Source organism: Dipodomys ordii, unplaced genomic scaffold (assembly GCF_000151885.1).
Source record: "Dipodomys ordii isolate 6190 unplaced genomic scaffold, Dord_2.0 Scaffold168, whole genome shotgun sequence".
Taxonomy (NCBI): Eukaryota; Metazoa; Chordata; class Mammalia; order Rodentia; family Heteromyidae; genus Dipodomys; species Dipodomys ordii.
This window is the reverse complement of record NW_012267384.1, coordinates 1,915,568-1,936,074: the sequence shown is the minus strand read 5'-3', so window position 1 is coordinate 1,936,074 and position 20,507 is coordinate 1,915,568. Positions and strand designations below refer to the sequence as shown.

Here is a 20,507-nt window from a genome sequence, read left to right as displayed (position 1 = left end):
TCTTCAACCTGAGATAGACTAAGCTACATGGAATTGACTGCTTGATGGACCCAGTGTTCAATATATTGCACTGTACATTTGTTCAATGAATGAATGAGTCCATTTTCCTTGAATGAGTTAATTATTATTGGCAATAATCTCATGTTTTACTCTTCTATGCTTAAAAGTTCAGTATGTATTTTTGTTACTGGATTGAGTAACAATCCATTATTTGGCTTAAAGTAAATTGTTGGTAAGAAAAGTTAGTGTAGGCTTTTAAGCAGCGATACTATTGATATTTTGGGTTATAATGCCTTGTTTTGGAGGCTTTTCTACACATCACTATGTTTTATCTATATTTCTGACTGCTTACATATCTGTCAGATACACCTAGCACCCTCCTCCACCTCCCCTGCCCTGCATACACACAGTTGTGATAGTAATATAGTAAGATGTCCCTCAACATTGAAGAATATCTCTTTGGAGGTAAAAGTGCTCCTTTTTGAAAACCTTGATTAGGTTAATTGATTAAATTTAATTCTATGCTGATATAATTTATATGTAGAGACATACATATATAATTTGAAAATTAAAAAAAAAAGTTGTGTAATGCTCCTGAATTTCTACCCCCCCCCCCCGCCCCGCTGCTTCCTTCCCCCTGTCCCCTGCTGACTACTGCACCTTCTTACTGAGGCTTGAACTTAGGGTCCTGGGCTTCTGCTCAGCTTTTCACTCAGCTGGTACTCTATCACTTGAGCCATCTTCTGGCTCTTTGTTAATTATTTGGAAATAAAAGTCACATATTTGACTAGCTTTCTAATTTGTTCTGAAATATGAAGAATTCAACTTGATTTTCTTTAGCTTCTTTGTAAATCAGAGCTCACTGTTTTTCCTTCATGGTGGTAGAACTCTTTTTGTGCTAGCTTTTCATCCCCAGATTGCTTTGAAAGCCACTATATGCTTTAATACGTAAGTGGAGAGTTACAAAACTAGGGTGGGGACTGGGAATGTGGTTAGTGGTAGAGTGCTTGCCTAGCATGCATGAAGCCACGGGTTTGATTTCTCAGTACCACATCAACACAAAAAGTTGGTAGTGGTGCTATGGCTCAAGTTGTAGAGTGCAGTGCCCAGGCCCTGAGATCAAGACCAGGACTGACAAACAAAACAAAATAAAAAAACAAAACTAGGGTGAGGAAATAAAAGCTTCTACCTGTCAATGACAAAGATAGCATGAGTTTAATAGCAGAAAGAGTAGGAGCATCATAAAAGTAACCAAGATTTCTAGAAGCAGTGGAACTAAGTTTTTTAATGTATCTAAACAGATATTTTGATCTTAATTTACAGGTTTGTCTCAAGATGGATATAGAATTTCATAAGTAATTATGATTTAATAGCCACATTAGAGTCAATCATTTTTAGGTATACTAGATTTGTTCTTGTTAATTGCCTTTGCTAGTATTTATATTCATATTTACTGATGTCTAAGTCTTTAATAAATTCCTACTTATATTTTAACTCAGTATATTTCTTACTGCATCACACTTTATTTGTACCATATTATTCTGAACTATTTATGATCCAGATTTAATGTAAGTTAAGCATTCTTTCATTTTAACATACAGCACTTGTGGGCATATTGTGAATTTCTAAAATATAGCAGTCTTTACCATATAAAGAAGTACCTGTAAATATTTTCATTATTTCATTAATCCATTTTCAAGGAGCTTTTGACTTGTCTGTTTCTGAATTACTTTGGGCTAATCCCTAACACAAAAACTTGTCAGCTGAACTGCAAGTTTCATTATATTATAAATGTAAAATTGCTGCTCACATTCTAAGCTGCTTTGTGTCACAGAGTTTAAAACATACCTTTTTAGTAGATTTAGGTGGTTTTAAAGTAATACTAGTTTATTTCCATGAACCCAAGTGAGGAATTGGAAACTGACAGCTACTTACATGAGCTTTTTTTTTTTTTTCTGTGCTGTGCTTGCAAAATTTTTGATGGATTTATTTGTAAAGTCTTTACCAAGTAGAAGCCTTAGGTATTTTGTTAAAATATTATAACATAAAACTAGCTATAGACAGTTTAGGTAACTAAATTCAGATTTACTGGGACACTTGTCAAAGTATCAGCTTTAGTCAGATTTTGGAGAAAATTCTGTGGTTGAGGAAGTCATCAGTTGTCTCGCACTCAGTGCTATGTTCTTATCTCTTTTTGACCTTTTCCATGTGGTGTTAATTTGTAGTCCCTGACTTGGTGGTTTGCTGTTCCTCCCCCATTTTGTCAGCTGTTGCATTAACTGCTAATCCTCTTATACTATTTTCAAAGTTAGTAATTGTTTATTATATGAATTAAAACCAGAATTTGTGAATCCTTTTATATGAACTATAAAGTGAACTTTTTGGTATATAAAATGTCATATAACATTAAATGCATTAATGAACTTAAACACCATAAATCGAATGAATTTATTCACTCACAATTCACTTACAACAAGGAATTTAAATGATACAGAAGTAAACAATCATGTTATTAAAAGGCTATTATTTTTGTTTTTATTTATTTATTTACTTATTTATTTATTTATTTTTAATTTAATTTAATTTATTTTTTTGGGTCCGGTCGTGGGGCCTGAACTCTGGGCCTGGGCGCTGTCCCTCAGCTCTTCAGCTCAAGGCTAGCGCTCTACCACTTGAGCCACAGTGCCACTTCCGGCTTTTTTCTCTTTGCTTATGTGGTGCTGAGGAATCGAACCCAGGGCCTCAGGCATGCAAGGCAAGCGCTCTACCACTGAGCCACCTTTCTAGCCCAAGGCTATTATTTTTGATAAAATTAAAAATATTTCATGGAATCACTCATAAATGATCTGAAACACATTAGCAATTAATAGCAGTTGCTATTTTCTAAAAACAACTTTTTGTGTATTTTTTCACATCTGACCACTTTCATATTGTTTATTCGAATAAATTTTCAGTACACTTCCTAGGTGAATTGTACTTTCTGTCCTTTTTTTTTTTTTTTTTTTGGTCATGGGGCTTGAACTCTGGGGCTGGGCGCTGTCCCTCAGCTCATCAGCTAAAGGCGAGCGCTCTACCACTTCAGCCACTGTACTGCTTCTGGTTTTCTGAGTGGTTTATTGGAGATACAAGTCTCACAGCCTTTCCTGCCTGGGCTCGCTTTGAATTTCGATCCTCAGATCTCAGCCTCTTAAGTAGCTAGGATTACAGGCGTGAACCACCATGCCTGGCGAGTTGTACTTTCTTTTGCAAAATTTATATCTCTTGTTTTTCTCTTCTTATTGCACTTTTTCTTTTTGCATTGCCTGGCATCATCAGTTGAATTCTGAATAATAATAGTGATAGTGGATATCTTTGTATTGTATATGATGTTGATGGTATTGTTTCTTCTCTTACACTGTTAATTATGTTTGTTGGTTTACAGTAATACTTTTAGCAAATTAAGGATATTTTCTTTTATTGCCAGTTTACAGAGATTTAATTATTAGAATGAATTTATATAATAGCAGTCTAGGTAATCTGGACAAACACTTTTGCTAAGGGAATTAAAGAAACTAGATAAAACAGGAAAGACAACTTTTTACAAGCATTTGAGAAAAGATAAGAACTCATGGAAACAAGCCTCTTCTGAAAATCACTTTTATTTTAAAGTTGGTTGTAGATAGTTCACCAGTTTTGAAGCTGTGCTCTACAAATTCTTCATAATACTGAAACGTATAAATCAAAATTTGGATTCTGCCAAGTATGTGAACTTTGCTTTCTCTCTGAGCTCCAACCACAAAAAGCTGAGCTCACAAACCAGGGGTGAAACAGTGCTAATCCAGCCCCTCCAAGAACTTCCAACACAACTTGCCATCATCTACGGGATCTGGGAATCTTAAATATAGAACTTGGATTAAGATGGTTGCTCTTCAAACTGTAACAGAAGGCACTAGAAATTCTCTTCTGTTCTCATCCAGTGCAACACTTTACTTTTTCAAATTTTTTTTCAAATATCTTGTCCAGGACAAAAACAAAGATAGTCAAGCTGAGAAGAATGGCACTTATGCCTTGTAATTGACAGATACAATAGACAATAGAAAATGTCTCCGTGTATGTAAAATATTGGTATTGTTGCATGGGCTGGACATCAAGTAAGCTTATAACTATGTTTAAAAGAAGTAAAATCAGGAGTGAAAATTTAGTAACAAATTGGAAACTGGAAAAAATTGGCCAGGACATGTGAATAAGAACCAGATAATTAAAAATGGGCAAAATATATAATTTAAAACTTAGCAATTAGGTTTTATATCAGATTAGGTAAAAAGAGAATTAGTGAACTAAGTTAGTTCAGAATAAACAGTCCACCATGCAATATGGAACAGTTAAAAAGTAGGAAAATCACAGATGATCAGATGGACATTCAGTACATAGAACCAGAGATCCAGAGAGCTTATTTGAATCAACCAAATTCCATCCTTTTTTAATGAATGCGGTTACATTTTCTTCCTTCTGGGTTTTCACCATCTCTTCTGAAATGAGAGTTATTGTGTTAATGCAACAGTTTTATTTACTTAGCTCCAATCCAAAGATTATTCTAGTTTTATTCTATAACTTTTATTTCATTCAGTTAGTTAATGAAAATATTCAGTAAGTATTTGCCACACCCTAAACTAGGTACCAGAAATGATCACAAAGATCAAGTTGTTCATGAGAAGTTCAAAGACTGCTGTTAGGAGTGAGCTTGTAGCTGAATAGCCAAAAGATTGAATTCCTGGAAATTCCCAAAGCCTGTATTTTAACAGCTATCCATGTCCACAAGTTTCACTTAGGAATAACCATTCTCTGTTTTCTAGCGTTCCTCAGAAAAGGACTAGAAGATATTGTGAATATTAGCTTCAACACTGAAGAAATTTGGAGTACATGTTGGCTCTCCAGATTTCTAGTTCTTTGATTTGAAGAGGAAGCTGGAAGATCAAGGTTCTAGATCTACTACTTCTTATATTGACCTCCCTGTTTTTCCTTATTCTTTTAACTTGAGCTGTTTTGAAAGTAGTTAAACTAGATTCTGGGCTGGGTGTTGGTGGCTCATGCCTGTAATCCTAATTGCTCAGGAGGCTGAGATCTGAGGATCACGAGATCTGAGGATCGCCGTTCAAAGCCAGCCCAGGCAGCAAAGACCTTGAGACTCTTCTCTCTAGTTAACCACCAGAAAATTGTAAGCAACACTATGGTTCAAATGGTAGATCATTAGCCTTGAGCTGAAGAGCTGAGGGATAGTGCCCAGGCCCAGAGTTCACGCCTTAGGACCTACAAAAAAACAAACAAAAAGAACGTAGATTCTTTGTCTCTGGCCCAGTAGAGCAAAACCAAACCAGTAACTTTTTTTTACACTCAAGCTCTCAAAGCTCTATGATGTTGAAAAATGTGAATGAAAATACATTCTAAAATAAATAATGAGATTTGAATTTTATTAGTTCTTGCTCTTAGAAATTATGGTGATGATTAAAAAACATTTTAAATTTAACTTTTTTATAATTTTTTTTATTAAGATTAAGTGCTTACATAAAGTTCACACTGTGGTGTAATAGTGATACTCAGTTAAAGTCACAAACACATTTTTAACCTTCACATGGCAAATTGTCATTATAGTCTATAATGCTTGTGAATTCTATGAGCTTTGACAATACAACTCTTTTTTTCCACATCACACATTTCATATCCTTGCTTAGTGTAAGCTGATCCCTCTTTCCTGCTTATTCTCTCCCTCCCATTGCTGTCCTTGAGTTGCTTAGTTCGTTTTCATCAATGTCCAGTGCAGCTGATGGGCCCCTCTGTTGTATATTTTCCCGTTTTCCTCTGATTCTGTGTCCTTCTCCTAGCTTCCCTCAGATGTGTACACACACACACACACACACACACACACACACACACACATGTGGTCAAGAGCATGGAATCATTTAGAAATGATACAACAAAGTGAGTGGAGGTCCTTTGTATCTTGAGTCCTGTTTACTTTGTCATATCTCCTTGCATTTTGGATTTAACATCCAAAATATCAGGGAGACCATGTGCCAATTGTCTCTCTGTTCTTGGCTCACCTTGTTCAACATGATTTGTTCTAGTTCCATCCATTTCCCTGCAAATGTCATTATTTTGTCCTTTCTAATGGCTGCATAATGTTCCATTGTATATATGTACCACAGTTTTCAGATCCATTCATCTTTAGTGGAGTATCTGGGTTGCTTCCATATATTGGCGATTGTGAACAGTGTTGCAATGAACATGGAGGTGCATGTGTCCTTGTATCCTGGTTCCTGTTGCTCAGGGTAGATGCCTAAGAGTGGTATGGCTGGGTCATAGGACAGGTCTGTATTTAGCTTTTTGAGGTACCTCCAGACTAGACAGACAATTCTAGACCTGTTTTCTCCAGAGCTTTTCACATGAATGAATGTTGTATTTTATCAAAAGCCTTTTCCGCATCAATGGAGATAACTCATGTGGTTCTGGACCTTGGATTTGTTGATATGATGGATTACATTGATTTAGATATGTTAAACCATCCCTATATCTCTGGGATGAAGCCTACTTGATCATAATGTATGATTTTTTGATATGTTTCTGGATTCTTTTGGCTAAAATTTTATTGAGGAGCTTTGTTCTGTGTTCATCAAGGAGATTGGTCTGTAGTTCTCTTTTTTGGTTAGATCTTTGCCTGGTTTGGGGATGAGTGTGATATTGGCTTCATAGAATGAGTTTAGGATTGCTCCTGTTTCTGTTTTTCAGAAGAGCTTGAAGAGTATGGGTATTAGTCTTTAAAGGTCTTAAGGTAATTCTGTAGCGAGCCCATCAGGTCCTGGGCTTTTCCTTGCTGGAAGACTTTTGATTGCTTCCTCTATCTCATTGTATGTTATTGGCTTATTCAATTGATTTATTTTTTCTTGGTTCAGTTTGGGCAATTTGTATTTCTGTAAAAACTCATCTATGTCTGCTAGGTTTTCTTTCCTTAGTGTGTATGGATTCTGGAAATAGTTCTTTATAATTGTGTGGATGTCTTGGATGTTTGTTGTAATTTTTCCTGTAGCATCCCTGATCTTGTTGATGCGGGTATCCTCTCTTCTTTTTCTAGTTAATCTTGCCAGAGGTCCATCCATTTTATTGATTTTTTTCCAAAAAAACCCTTTTGTTTTATTAATTTTATTTATAGTTTTCTTATTCCCTGTCTTATTCATTTCAGCTCTTATTTTGATTATCAAGCTCTGTTTAATAACTTTGGATTCGATTTTTTTATTGGTTTTCCAGAAGTTTTGATGCATCCTGAGATTATTTACTTGGTCTGTCTCTATTTTCTTAATGTGTACACTGAGAGCAATAAATTTGCCCATCAGGATTGCTTTTGCTGTGTTCCACGGGTTTGTGATGTATATTCATTTTCATTGAATTGTGGGAACTTTTAAATTTCTGCTTTAATTTCTTCTGTGACCCAGGTGTTGCTCAGAAGTGTGCTGTTCAACCTCCATGTATTTGAGTAATTTCTACCATATGATTTGTTATTGAGATCTAATTTGATTTCACTGTGGTCAGATAGAATACTAGGGATTATATCAGTCTTCTTGTATTTGCTTAAATTCTTTCTATGAACTATCATATGATCTATTTTTGTAGAAAGTTCCATGGGCTGCTGAGAAGAATGTGTATTAGGATGTTGTTGGATGGAAAACTCTGTAGATGTTAATTAAGTCCACTTGAGATAGGGCGTCATTTAATTCAGAGGCTTCTTGGCTAATTATCCGATTGGTAGACCTGTCCTTTATTGAGAGAAGAGTATTAAAGTCTCCTAGTATTATTGTATTTGGATCTATTTTTTTCCATAAGTCTGAGAGTATTTGTTTAACATATTTGGGCACACCTGTGTTTGGAGAGTACAAATTGATAATGTGATATCCTCTTCTTGAATTGTTCCCTGTATTAATATGTAGTGTCCTTCTTTGTCTTTTTGTATTGATTTTAATGAAAATTTTATTTTGTCAGATACCAGGATGGCCATTCCTGCCTTCTTGTCGGGAGCATTTGCATGGTAGATCTTCCTCCATCCCTTCACTTAGCGTTTGTTTTTATCTTTGGTTGTGAGCTAGGTCTCTTGAAGATAAGTGGATGGATCTTGTTTTATGATTCAATCTGCAGTTCTTTTTCTTTTGATAGGTGAATTGAGTTCTTTAGTATTTATGGCTATTATAGAGAGTTGCATTGTTTCCTGACATTTTCCTGCTTTCCTAAGTTGTTCTTCTTTCTTTTCCTCCTGTGCTTACTATGTTGGTCTTCTAGAGATACCTGTCTGACGTGGATCCTAGATTGTAATCACATTGTAATCCCCATCTTAATATTCTTTGTAGTGCTGGCTTATTGTTTGTGATTTCATTTAGTTTTTCTTTAATATTAAAAATTTTAATTTCTCTCTCAAATCTGAATGCTAGCTTCCTTAGATATAGCAGTCTGGGCTGGCAGGTATTGATTCTCAGGGCTCAGATGGTACTTTTCCAGGCTTTCCTTGCATTCAGTGTCTGTGTGGAGAGATCTTCAATGTTTCTGATTTTTATTCCCATTATAGTATAGCTCCTTCTTTATTGTTTAAATCTAGTGTACCTACTATAATGTGCCTAGAAGTGTTCCTACTGGGATCCTGCTTGTTAGGTGTTCTGTTTGCTTCTGTTGTGTAGGTAAGATTTTCTCTTTTAAGATTGGGGAAAGTTTCAGTGTTAATCTTATTGAATAAGTGTTGTAATCCTTTACTCTGGTATTCCTTACCTTCATCCACCCCAATTATACAAAGGTTAAATTTCATGGCAATTTGCTCATTCTTGGACTTACCTTTGGCATATTTTGAGAGTTTTTTCCATCTCTGTGACTTTTTTCCCTCAGTTGCTGCATTTTGTCTTCAGTACCTGATATTCTATGTTCCATTTCATTCACTCTATTAACTATAGCTTCCATGGTGATTTGCATGGAGGAAAATGAACCATTTATGATTTCTCAGAGTATTAATCTCATCTTCTAGCGAGGTGTGTACTGCATCTATTTTTGAATGCATCTCTTGTTTGAAATCCTGTATCTCTTTTGATAATACACTTTTTTGTTCCTTAAATTTATGATACATTTCTCACTTCAATTCTTTTTTTCTTTTTGCCAGTCCTGGGGTTTGAACTTAGGGCCTGAGCACTGTCCCTGAGCTTCTTTTGCTCAAGACTAGTAATCTACCATTTGAGGCACAGCACCATTTCTGGGTTTTTCTGTTGATGTGGTGCTAGGGCTTCATGCATGCTAGGCAAGTACTCTACCACTAAGCCATCTTCCCAGCCCTCGCTTCAATTCTTGAGTCATTGCCTATGTCATCTCTTGGATGTAGCATTTGTCTTCCATTTCTTTTTCGCTTTCACTGTAGTTCTTCCCTTGTGGCTGCTGGCCTTTGGGGATGGTTTGTTGTCTTGCTATTTATGAATCTTGTAATTTTTTGTTGTGATTTTTCACATGAGGTTTCAGGGATTGTTCACTTAGCATCATCTTATATGGCCTTATGTACATAGCTATTGAACTATTCTATTTTGCTAAGAGTATCCTGAATGTATACCAATTATTTCTTGGGAGACTATGGGACTTATGTTTCTTTGGGTCTGGTTTACTTCACTTGATATGATTTTTTTCTCAGTCCTTCCATTTCCTTATAAGTGGGATGGTGTCATTCTTTTTGATGGAAGCATAGAATTCTAGTGTGTGTGTTTGTGTGTGTGTGTGTGTGTGTGTGTGTGTGTGTGTGTGTCACATTTTCTTGACCCATTCATCTATCGAGGGGCATCTGGGTTGGTTCCACATTGTAGCTGTGGTTAATAAGTTGTGCTGGTAGCTTTAGTATGGTCTTGTTTGTGGTCATTTGGGTAAATGCCCAGAAGTAGGATTGCTGGGTCACAGGGGAACTCTAAGTATAGTGTTTTGAGGAACCTCCATAGTGCTTTCCAGAGTGGTTGAACAAGTTTACACTCCCACCAACAAGTAGTAGGGTTCCCTTTTGGCCACATCCCTTTCAGCATCTGTTGTTATTAGATTTCTTGATTATAGCCATTCTAACTGGGGTGGGTAGAATCTCAATGTGGTTTTGATTTGCATTTGTTTTATGGCCAGAGATGTTGAACATTTCTTCATGTATTTATTGGCCATTCCTATTTCCTCTTCAGAGAAGTCTCTCTTTAAGTCTTTAGCCCACTTATTAATAAGGTAGGTTTTTTATTTGAGGATTTGTTGGAGGATTTAATTTTTTGAGTTTTATTCATGGCTAGTTCTATGTATGTTGTATGGCTGGTGAAGATCTTCTTCCAGTATGTGGGCTTCTTACTGATCTTGCTAGCTAGTCCTTTGCTATTCAGAAGCTCTTCAGTTTCATGCAATCCCAATTTGCTGTGTTTCTGGGTCTTTATTAAGAAAATTTTGGCCTGTGCCAAGGAGCCCTAGAGTTTCTCCTATTCTTCCTGTAATATTTTCAGGGTATCTCCTTTTACCTCGAGGTCTTTGATCCATTTGTAATTGATTCTGGTGATATATAAGGATCTAATGTTACTTTCTGCAGGTGTTAAGCAATTTTGCCAACACCATTTACCGAAGAGTCTATCTTTCTTGAACCCTATTTTTGGCCCCCGTATAAAAGATTAGATGGCGGTAGGTCTGTGGGTTCATTTCTGGGTCTTCAGTTCTATTCCGTTAGTCCTTAGGTCTGTTCTTGTGCCAGTACCAAGCTGTTTTGACTGCTATAGCTTTGTAATAGAGTTTGAAGTTTGGTATTGATATTCCTCCAGCACTGTTCTTTCTGCTAACGACTGTTTTTGCTTTTTGGGGTCTTTTATTGTTCCATATCAGTTTTTGGATTGCTTCCTCTATTTCATAAAAGAAGGATGTTGAGATATCGATGGATATCACATTGAATTTGTAGATAGTCTGGAAGTATTGCCATTTTCATGATGTTAATCCTCCCAATTCAGCAGCATGGAAGGTTTTTCCACTTAGTTCTGCTTTATTTTCTTTTTTCAGGCTTTTAAAGTTTTCATCATCGAGATCCTTCACTTCTTTGGATAAGTTAATTCCTATGTACTTTATTTTTGGGGGTTCAGTAAGGTTTTTGACAATCAGTTAAGTTTATATTTCTAGGTTATTTCTTAATCACTGTTGGCTCAGCCCATTATTGTTAAGTTTATTCTTATTTTAGCTTGTTTTTTTTGTGTGTAGAGTGTGCAAATTAGAAGGATTCCTCCTTTAAAAGTTGACTTAGCTGTGGATAAAGCTTTGGCTAATTTTCTTGTTCTGTAGTTCTTCCTTCTGTTTTTTAATAACTGATGTTTTTACTTAGGTTTTGCCCTTGCTAAGGAGATCTTCTTGCAGGCCACATTCTTGCCATGCCTCCAGCCCCCTAGTTTTTTTTGTAATGAGACTTAAAAAATGTTATTTTACTGCTGTTTTTTAAACATCTTACAAATTTATGATTGAGCTTTGAGGCTATTGTTTGTTTTATTGAAAAATTTCAAAACTTATTGAAAAATTTCAAATCTCATGTACGCCCATATAAACAATATCTAATATAAGATAAAAGAGCATTTCTAGGACCATAGAAAGTTCTCTGCTTCTTTCATTCAGCTGTCTTCCCATTCTTTTTTCCATAGAACAGTTTTGCCTTGTTTTTTTTTAAAGAGGAAAAAATTTATTATGAGACCATTACAAATACTAGAATCTATTTTTCTATATTATCACTTTTTGTGACAGCATGCCTGAAACATCTTAGAAGATAATATTAGCAAAATAATTACATAATTAAGTCAAACAAGATTGTACCAAGCTCTAGTTATTACTGAAGACTGTTTTCTAGGAAAATCATACTAAGACATTATTATATCACTTTGTGTATATGTGCATCTGAGTGCAGTTGCTAGTCCTGGGCTTGAACTAAAAGCCTGGGCACAATCCCTGGGCTTTTTTGCTCAAAGTTAATACTCTACCACTTGAGCCACAGCTCCACTTCCTGCTTTGTTGTAGTTAATTGGAGATGAAGGTTTCATAGACTTTCCTGTCCAGGATGGCTTCAAACCCTTATCCTCAGATCTCAGCCTCCTGAGTAGCTAGGATTACATTTTGTCATGGATTGATACAAAGTTTTGAGATTTTTTTCTGTTTTTCTTTTGTTATTTTTTATCCTAATATTTCACTTTGTGAGCTGTGTATTTGTTCACTCTCTGTTGATGGACATGCAGTTGATTATACTTTGGAACCTATCATGACTATAACTGCCCATAAACATTTCTGTCCAAGCCTTTTAGTTTCTTTGAGTTAATCCCTAGGAATGGAATTTTTGACTTACAGGATAATACACTTTAAACTTTATGATAAGCTACTAAAGAGTTTTCTAATATGGTTGTGCATTTTACACTCTTCACCAGCTACTGTGTATGATAATTCTAGGTCTGCATACTTTTAGTGCTATCATTCTTCTTGGCTTTGGTCATTTTAGAAGGAGTAAAATGGTATTTCATTGTACTTTAACTTTTCATGTTCTGATAACCAGCAGAAATGAGTATCTTTTCAAGTGGTTTTTGACTATTGAGTATCTTCTATTGTAATGTATCTCTTGCTCCTTAAAAAAATGTTAATTTGGGGGCTGGGAATGTGGCTCAGTGGTAGAGCGCTTGCCTTGCAAGCCTGAGGCCGAGGGTTCCATTCCTCAGCACCACATAAGCAAAAGAAAAAAAAGCCGGAAGTGGCGCTGTGGCTCAAGTGGTAGAGCGCTAGCCTTGAGCTGAAATGCTGAGGGACAGCGCCCAGGCCCAGAGTTCAAGCCCCACGACCGGACTCCCCCCTCAAAAAAATGTTAATTTGGACCAGTGCAGGTAGCTCATTCTGATTACTTAGGAGAGGATGAGATCTGAGGATTGCAAGTCAGAGCCATCTCAGGCAGGAAAGTCTGTGAGACTCTTACCCCTACTATACTACCAAAAAAAGAAAAAAGGAAAAGGAAAAGAAAAGAAAAAAAATCCAGAAGTGGAGCAGTGGCTCAAGTAGTAGAGTGATAGTATTAAGCAAAAGACAATCATGGACAGAGCCCAGGCCTGAGTTCAAGCCCCAGGCGTGGCGCACATGTGCACGTGTACGCACACACACACAAACACACACAGAGTTAATTTGTAGCAGTTCTGACTTCTTTGCCTTTTATATTCTGGATCTGAGTTTTTTATGTTCTGAACAAGAAAGAAGGAGAAAAAGAGAAAAAAACTGTGTTTTTCAGTTTCTGCTTTTCCTATTTATTTTTGTCTAACATTTAGCATTTTCTGTTTATATTCATGAAGGGTATTAGTCTTTAGTTTTCTTATTTTACAATGTCTTTGTAATGGTTTATCATTATGTTTAAAATGCTAGCCTTTTATTTCATATTTTACAAATATTTTTAAAGTTTCTTCTTTCTTAACATTTAATATAATTATTTTCTAATTTTTAGTTGAATATTCTTTGGAATCATAAATATATTTGTCTATAAATATTCCTTTGAGTATTGCTTTGATTATTCTGACAAAGGCATTGCTAGTTCTCTTCATTGTTACAAAAATGTTCCAAAATGTACTCATATAAATCTAGTATGTCCTACTGCATACCAAGGCAATATGGTGTATATATAGTATTAGTTGTTGTTCTTAGGCCATGGTGAACAAATTAAAATGAGAATAAATTAAACACAAGAGAAAATGATACATTAACAAGATGCAAACAGTATAATAGAATACTTTGTATTTCCATTTCTTATAGTTCATTTCGATAAGCATCATTTTATATGGTCATATATAGCTCTTGAGCCATTGTGTTCTTCTTCTAAAAAGTTCTCATTGTGCGAATGAATGGTTAATGTTTTAATCATGACTGAGTGTAATTATTTGTCTTGTCTTTTACCATCCATTTTGTTAACTTGTAGATTTATAGGTATATTCTAGTTATTACTGAAGCCTATTTTTTTTTTAGGTCTGACTTAAACAAGAGGTTTTTTTAAAATTGTATTCTTTACAGTTTTCTTTTTCTCCCCTTTTAGTTTATTGCCTGTTGTCACTGTTTTTGATTTCTGTATCCTTTGTCATATATATACATATCTATATCTCTATATATGTTTATCTGATTAGAGCAGGGGAAAGTGAATCACAAAAATGGTGGGACAAAGAGTGAACTGAGCCAATTCATTTCCAACATTATGTTGGAAATGAATTCTACAACTTTGGAGGGGAGGGAAAAAGTGGGAGAAAATGAGGGAGAAGGTAACACTGTTCAGAAAGAAATGTATTTGGTGTTGGTATAATTTGGGGAGGGGAAGGGAAAAAACAAATTGTTTAAATATGGATACAGGTTGACTCATTGCAACAATGAAATGTACAAGACACTATGTTAAAAAACGAACTTTACAATTTAGGCTGGGGGGGGTACGGGGGGAGTGTGAGTGCAATTGTAGAGGTGGGAGGGAAGGGATGGTAGAGGAATAACAAAGGAGGAGGCAACAATGCTTGATAAGAAATGTACTCATTACCTTTCTCATGTAACTGTAACCCCTCTGTACAGTATTTTTCACAATAAAAACTTATTTTAAAAAAAGAAATATAATCACTAGCTGACTTACATAATTGTACCTACTCTGTATATCACCTTTACAATAATACTTAAATAAAAAAGATGAAATAAAGAAGAGCTGAGTGTGCTGCTGAAATAACATGGCACACTGTAGGAATATTTAAAAATATGAATAGGAGTACACTCTAAAATATACTATAATAAATATATAAGTCAGCCTCATAGTCATTTATTCTCATATAGTATATACTCTATATAATTGTATTGCTATGCAGTGGCACACACAATGGATTTGTGTTTATATCAGAATCACTATAAACAGAAGAACATGGACATAGGTCAGTAATATTCAGATAGATGACTGCAGTGTCACTAGGACATAGGAATTTTTTTAAACTATGTCATCTTAGGAGACCACCATGTGCTTTACAAAGATTTGTATTGGTGGGCTCCATCACTTAGTTGGTTAAAGCACCTGTCTTGTAAAAAGGTGTGTATTGTTTATAATCAATGATAAGAAATGTTTCAGCAGAAATATTGTATATCTCAATCACAGATGGACTTCCAGAGTTCATCATGGTCTGCAGAAATTCAGAGATCCTCTGTGAATATTGTTTTGTATGTAGGATCTGAGTTTTGACCTGTAGCTTATAGCAAGGAAGACAAGGCAGGGATGACCAGATGAGGAAAAATTTTTTACAGTCCCTTCCATGGTAACTCTAGGCCTTAAGTTTTTTACTTTATCATTGACATTTTGGACTGAAAAATCTTTTATTTTTTTTGTTTTTTATTGTGAAAATACTGTACAGAGGGGTTACAATTACATTAACAAGGTAATGAGTACATTTCTTATCAAGCATTGTTGCCTCCTCCTTTGCTTTTCCCCTACCATCCCTTCCCTCCCATCTCTACAACGTCATCCCCCCCGCAACATTTTGATTTTTCTTTTAATAAATGTATTTTTTATTGTGAAAATACTGTACAGATGGGTTACAATTACATGGGCAAGATAATGAGTACATTTCTTATCAAGCATTGTTGCCTCCTCCTTTGTTTCCCCTTCCCATCCCTTCCCATCCTCCCCCCCACCCCTCCACCAAAGTTGTAAAGTTCGTTTTTCGACATAACGACTTGTACATCTCATTGTTGCAATGGGTCCTCCTGTATCCCTGTTTTAACGATTTGTTTTTTCCCTTCCCCTCCACATATACCAACATCAAATACAATGAAAGCAGGGGCTATACCATGGGGGAGGGACATACAAAGCAACAAAGACATAATCTTATAAACATGTTAGAAACAATCGCATGAAAGAGCTCTTTTTTGTTTTGTTTTGTTTTTTTTTGTCAGTCATGGGGCTTGAACTCTAGGCCTGGGAGCTGTCCCTGAGCAATTCAGCTCAAGGCTCATGCTCTACCACTTGAGCCATAGCGCCACTTCTAGTTTTCTGGTGTTTTTTTTTTTAATTGTGATTAAATGAATACATAATTTCCCAAATTTCACAGTATTGTGGGATAGTGATGCTCATTTAAAGTCATAAACTCATTCTAACTTTCCTGGAGCAAATTGTCTATCATGGTCTATAACATATAACGGCGTACACATATACACCATACATGCGATCAGCAGCATGGGGTTATTTAGTAGTGGTTCGACCAGATGAGTGGAAGTTCTTTGTTTCAGGGAGACCATGTACCTTTGTCTCTTTGCTCTTGGCTTACCTCGCTCAACATGATTTCTTCTAGCTCCATCCATTTCCCTACAAATGCCATTATTTTGTCATTTCTATTGGCTGCTTAATATTCCATTGTGTATAGGTACCACAATTTTTGGATCCATTCATCTGTGGTGGGGCATCTGGGTTGTTTCCATATCCTGGCTATTGTGAACAGTGCTGCAATAAACATGGAGATGCATGTGTCCTTGTATATCGGTTCCTGTTGTTCAGGGTAGATGCCTAGGAGTGGTATGACTGGATCATAAGGGAGGTCAATATTTAGCTTTCTGAGGGCCCTCCAGACTGCTTTCCAAAGTAGTTGTATAAGTGTACATTCCCACCAGCAGTGCAATAGGGTTCCTCTTTCTCCACATCCCCTCCAGCATTTGTTGTTGGCTGACTTGAGGATGTGGGCCATTCTGGCTGGGGTAAGGTGGTATATCTCAGGGTTGTCTTTATTTGCATTTCCTTCACAACCAGGGATGGTGAACATTTCCTCATGTGTTTCTTTGCCATTTTTATCTCTTCTTCTGAGAAGTCTCTCTTTAGTTCCCTTGCCCTTTTGGTAATTGGTTTGTTAGGTTTGGGAGGGATTAGTTTCTTGAGTTCCCTGTATATACTGAATATTAACCCCTTGTCTGATATATTGCTGGTAAATATTTTTTCCCAATTAGTTGGTTGTCTTTCTAACTTGGTTGCGATAGCTTTAGCTGTGCAGAAGCTTTTTATTTTAAGGTAGTCCCATTTGTCGAGTCTCTCTTCAATTTGTTGTGACCCTGGGACTCTGTTCAGGAAGTTCCTTCCTGTGCCTATAAGTTCAAGTGTCTCTCCTACTCTGTCCTGCAGTAGTTTCAGACTGAATAATCTTTTTGAGAGGAGGGAAACAGAGTTGCCTTGTGTGCTAGAAGATATTTAGAAATAGCTTGTTTCTATTTACTAAATGCTTATAGCTAATGACAAAAATGTCTAGAGACATTGCTTAGGCTGGCAGTAAGATCAAAATTGTACCTAGGAGACAACCATTCCTGTAGTTCAGATTGTACCTACAGACTATAGGTTTCCTGTGTGTGTGTGTGTATGTGTGTGCGTGTGTGTGTAGTGGCTTTTTCAATTGAAAGCAAACCGCGAAGAATACAGCAGTTAACTGCTTCAAGTAGTAGGCAAGTAGGAGATTGCCTTTTCTGTAATTACCATTCCTTCTGTTTGGTATTACAAGTAGTATCTGAACTAGACAGACAATTTTTAAAATTTTTTTATTGATATCTTTAAGTAATTGTACAAAGAAGTTCCCATTCTACAAAACAGTAAATGAATACAAGGTGTCTGACAGCATTGTCACCCATCGCTCCTAACCCATCCCTTCTCTCACTTTTTTAAAAAAAATTGAGATTAGGTGATTACATAAATTTCACATATTTCACACTATTGTGGAATAGCGATACTTAGTTAAAGTCACATATTTTAACCTTCACAAGGCACATTGTCATTATCATGGTCTATACAGTTTGTGAGTTGTATGAGCATTGACTACAAATTATTTTTTCCACATCAGGTAATGTTTACATTTCTTTCCTTTTGCTTAGTGTAGGCTGTTCCTTCTTTCCCTCTCATTCCTCCCTTCCCATCACTGCCTGTGGGTTGCTTAGTGTTTTTCTTCTATTCCTATTGCCTTTGTTGTGTGTTGTTCCATTTCCCACTTATTCTTTGTCCTCCTCCTGTCTTCCCGCCGTTGTGTGCATATATCTACCATATATATAGTCAAGAACACGGAGTCATTTAGTAATGATAGGACAAAATGAATGACTATCCTTTGTTTCTTGAATTCTGTTTACTTTGTCATATCTTCTTGCATTTTGGCTTTAGCATCCACATATCAAGGAGACCATGTGCCATTTGTCTCTTTGTTCTTGGCTTACCTCGCTCAAAATAATTTGCTCTAGTTCCATCCATTTCCCTGTAAATGCCATTATTTTGTCCTTTCTAATGGCTGCATAATATTCCATTGTATATAAGTACCACCATTTTTGGATCTACTCATCAGTAGTGGGGCATCTAGGTTGTTTCCAAATCTTGGCTATTGTGAACAGTGCTGCAATAACCATGGAGGTGCATATGTCTTTGTATACTGGTTCCTGTTGTTCAGGCTAGATGCCTAGGAGTGGTATGGCTGGGTCATAGGGGAAGTCTATATTTAGTTTTCTGAGGTACCTCCAGACTAGACAGACAATTTTAGTGGCCATTATAAATATGCAGAAGAAGCCTGGCATGGGTTTCATATCTGTAATCCTAGCACTTGGGAGACAGAGGAAGTTTTGTAAGTTCCAGGCCAGCTTAGGATAGGGATACCTTATCAAAAAATACACCAAATCAAACCAAACACTGGAGAATATAAGGAAGTAGCAAGTTCTATTCTGTGTTACTTGGATGCTTACTGATAATTCTTTTACCTGAGAAACAACTTACTTCTGTGGTTTAAAAATCAAGATGAATAAACATTTATAATCTTTGATAGGCAGAAAGGCACATTGCTTATTTATCACTTTGTGATAAATGTTTGACACGTGTTCCACAAATTACTATAATAGCACATAAAACACTCCCAATAAATGGACAAATGGTAGCTTGTTACAGTACCTCCATATTTCAGAGTGAATATATATTTGGTCTTTCTAACTTTTCCTCCCACTGTAAACAATGCAGTAGGATTTTTGCCTTTTATCTTTTCTATTATAAGCACAAATTTGTTTAAAAACTATTTTGGACATAGAGACTTAAAATTTATAATCTTTTCTTTTTAGTGCTAGGAATCAAGTCTAGCGCTTCATGCATGCTAAGCACACACTTGAATATTGAGCTACACGGCTACCTCGTGAGCTACATGATGTTACTTTTCTCTCCAGATCTTTATTGACTTTATTTTTTGCCTTTTTTCCCATCACCAAAAAGAAAAAAGAAAAAATACTTTTCTGTTATTTTTTCTTTTTGAGTGCAGGGGTTAAAAATACTTTAGAAAGCTATTTATTTAACAGTAAATTGAGTAAGGTACATTGTCTTTTTTGTTGTTTTTTGGTGGTGATGGTGCAGCTTGAATTCAGGGCCCTCGGGGCTGTCCTTGTGTTCTTTTGCTCAAGGTTAGCATTCTACCACTTTGAGGCAGTTCCAATTTTCCCGTAGTTAATTGCAGCTAAGATTCTCTTGGACTTTCTCACCTGGGCTGTCTTTGAACCCTGATCCTCAGATCTCAGCCTCCTGAGTATCTAGGATTATATGTATGAATCTCAGCCCATCTAGGTGTACTATTAATATATTTCATACTTGTGTGTGACTACTGTACTACCCAGTCTAAGATGCAAAACATTTTGAATACCTAACAGGTTCCCTTTTGCCTCTATAATTAAAAACATTATCCCTATGAGTAATGGGAATCAGTATCTGACTTCTTTTAATGTTTGTTTTGACTATTCTTAAGCACAAGCCTTTAAAAAAAGACTTCAACGTACTGCTATAAAACCATGTTTTTGCATGAAACCTCAGCATGATCTTTTCTGTTGATATATTGTATTCCATTATACTTTAATATGATTATTATATTAATATATTCTCCCTTTGATGTGTGAGTTGTTTGTAGTTTGAGGAAATTATGAATAAAACTGCCATAAACATTCTTTACAATATAGAGATATACTCATTTCTTTTTCCCTAACATATGAGTGGCAATGCTGGCTTATTTTCTTGTCTGTGTTACAAGTTTCCAAGTCATTTTCCAAAGTTACTTTTGACACTAATTTATTTTAATTTAAAAATATCTTTAAGTAGTTGTACAAAGGGGTTTCAATGCAGCAGTCAGCCTACAATACAGTGCATCTTGATTAGTATCACACCTTAGTTTACCACTTTATGTGTCTATCTTTGAAGTTCTGGTAGGTCTGTTTTGGTTTCTCATAATGACTTAAAGTGCATTCTTGGTGACTTGAGTCCTCTTTTATTTTTCAATCCTTTTTTAAAGTTACATTGCTTTTTTTTTTCTTACCTATTTCTGGTAGTCAAATATATATATATATATATATATATGCACACACACTCATATATCTGTGTGTGTGTATATATATATATATATATATATATATATATAGTATGTGATCTATCTATCTATCTATCTATATAGGATGTGATCCTATATATA

The 20,507-nt window shown here is 35.8% G+C and overlaps 1 protein-coding gene across 4 annotated transcripts in view; it reads left to right on the top strand.

The window, feature by feature from the left end:
* The window catches only part of Nubpl (nucleotide binding protein-like), a 240,289-nt gene that overhangs the window by 124,828 nt on the left and 94,954 nt on the right, over nucleotides 1-20,507 (top strand). The window lies entirely within an intron of this gene.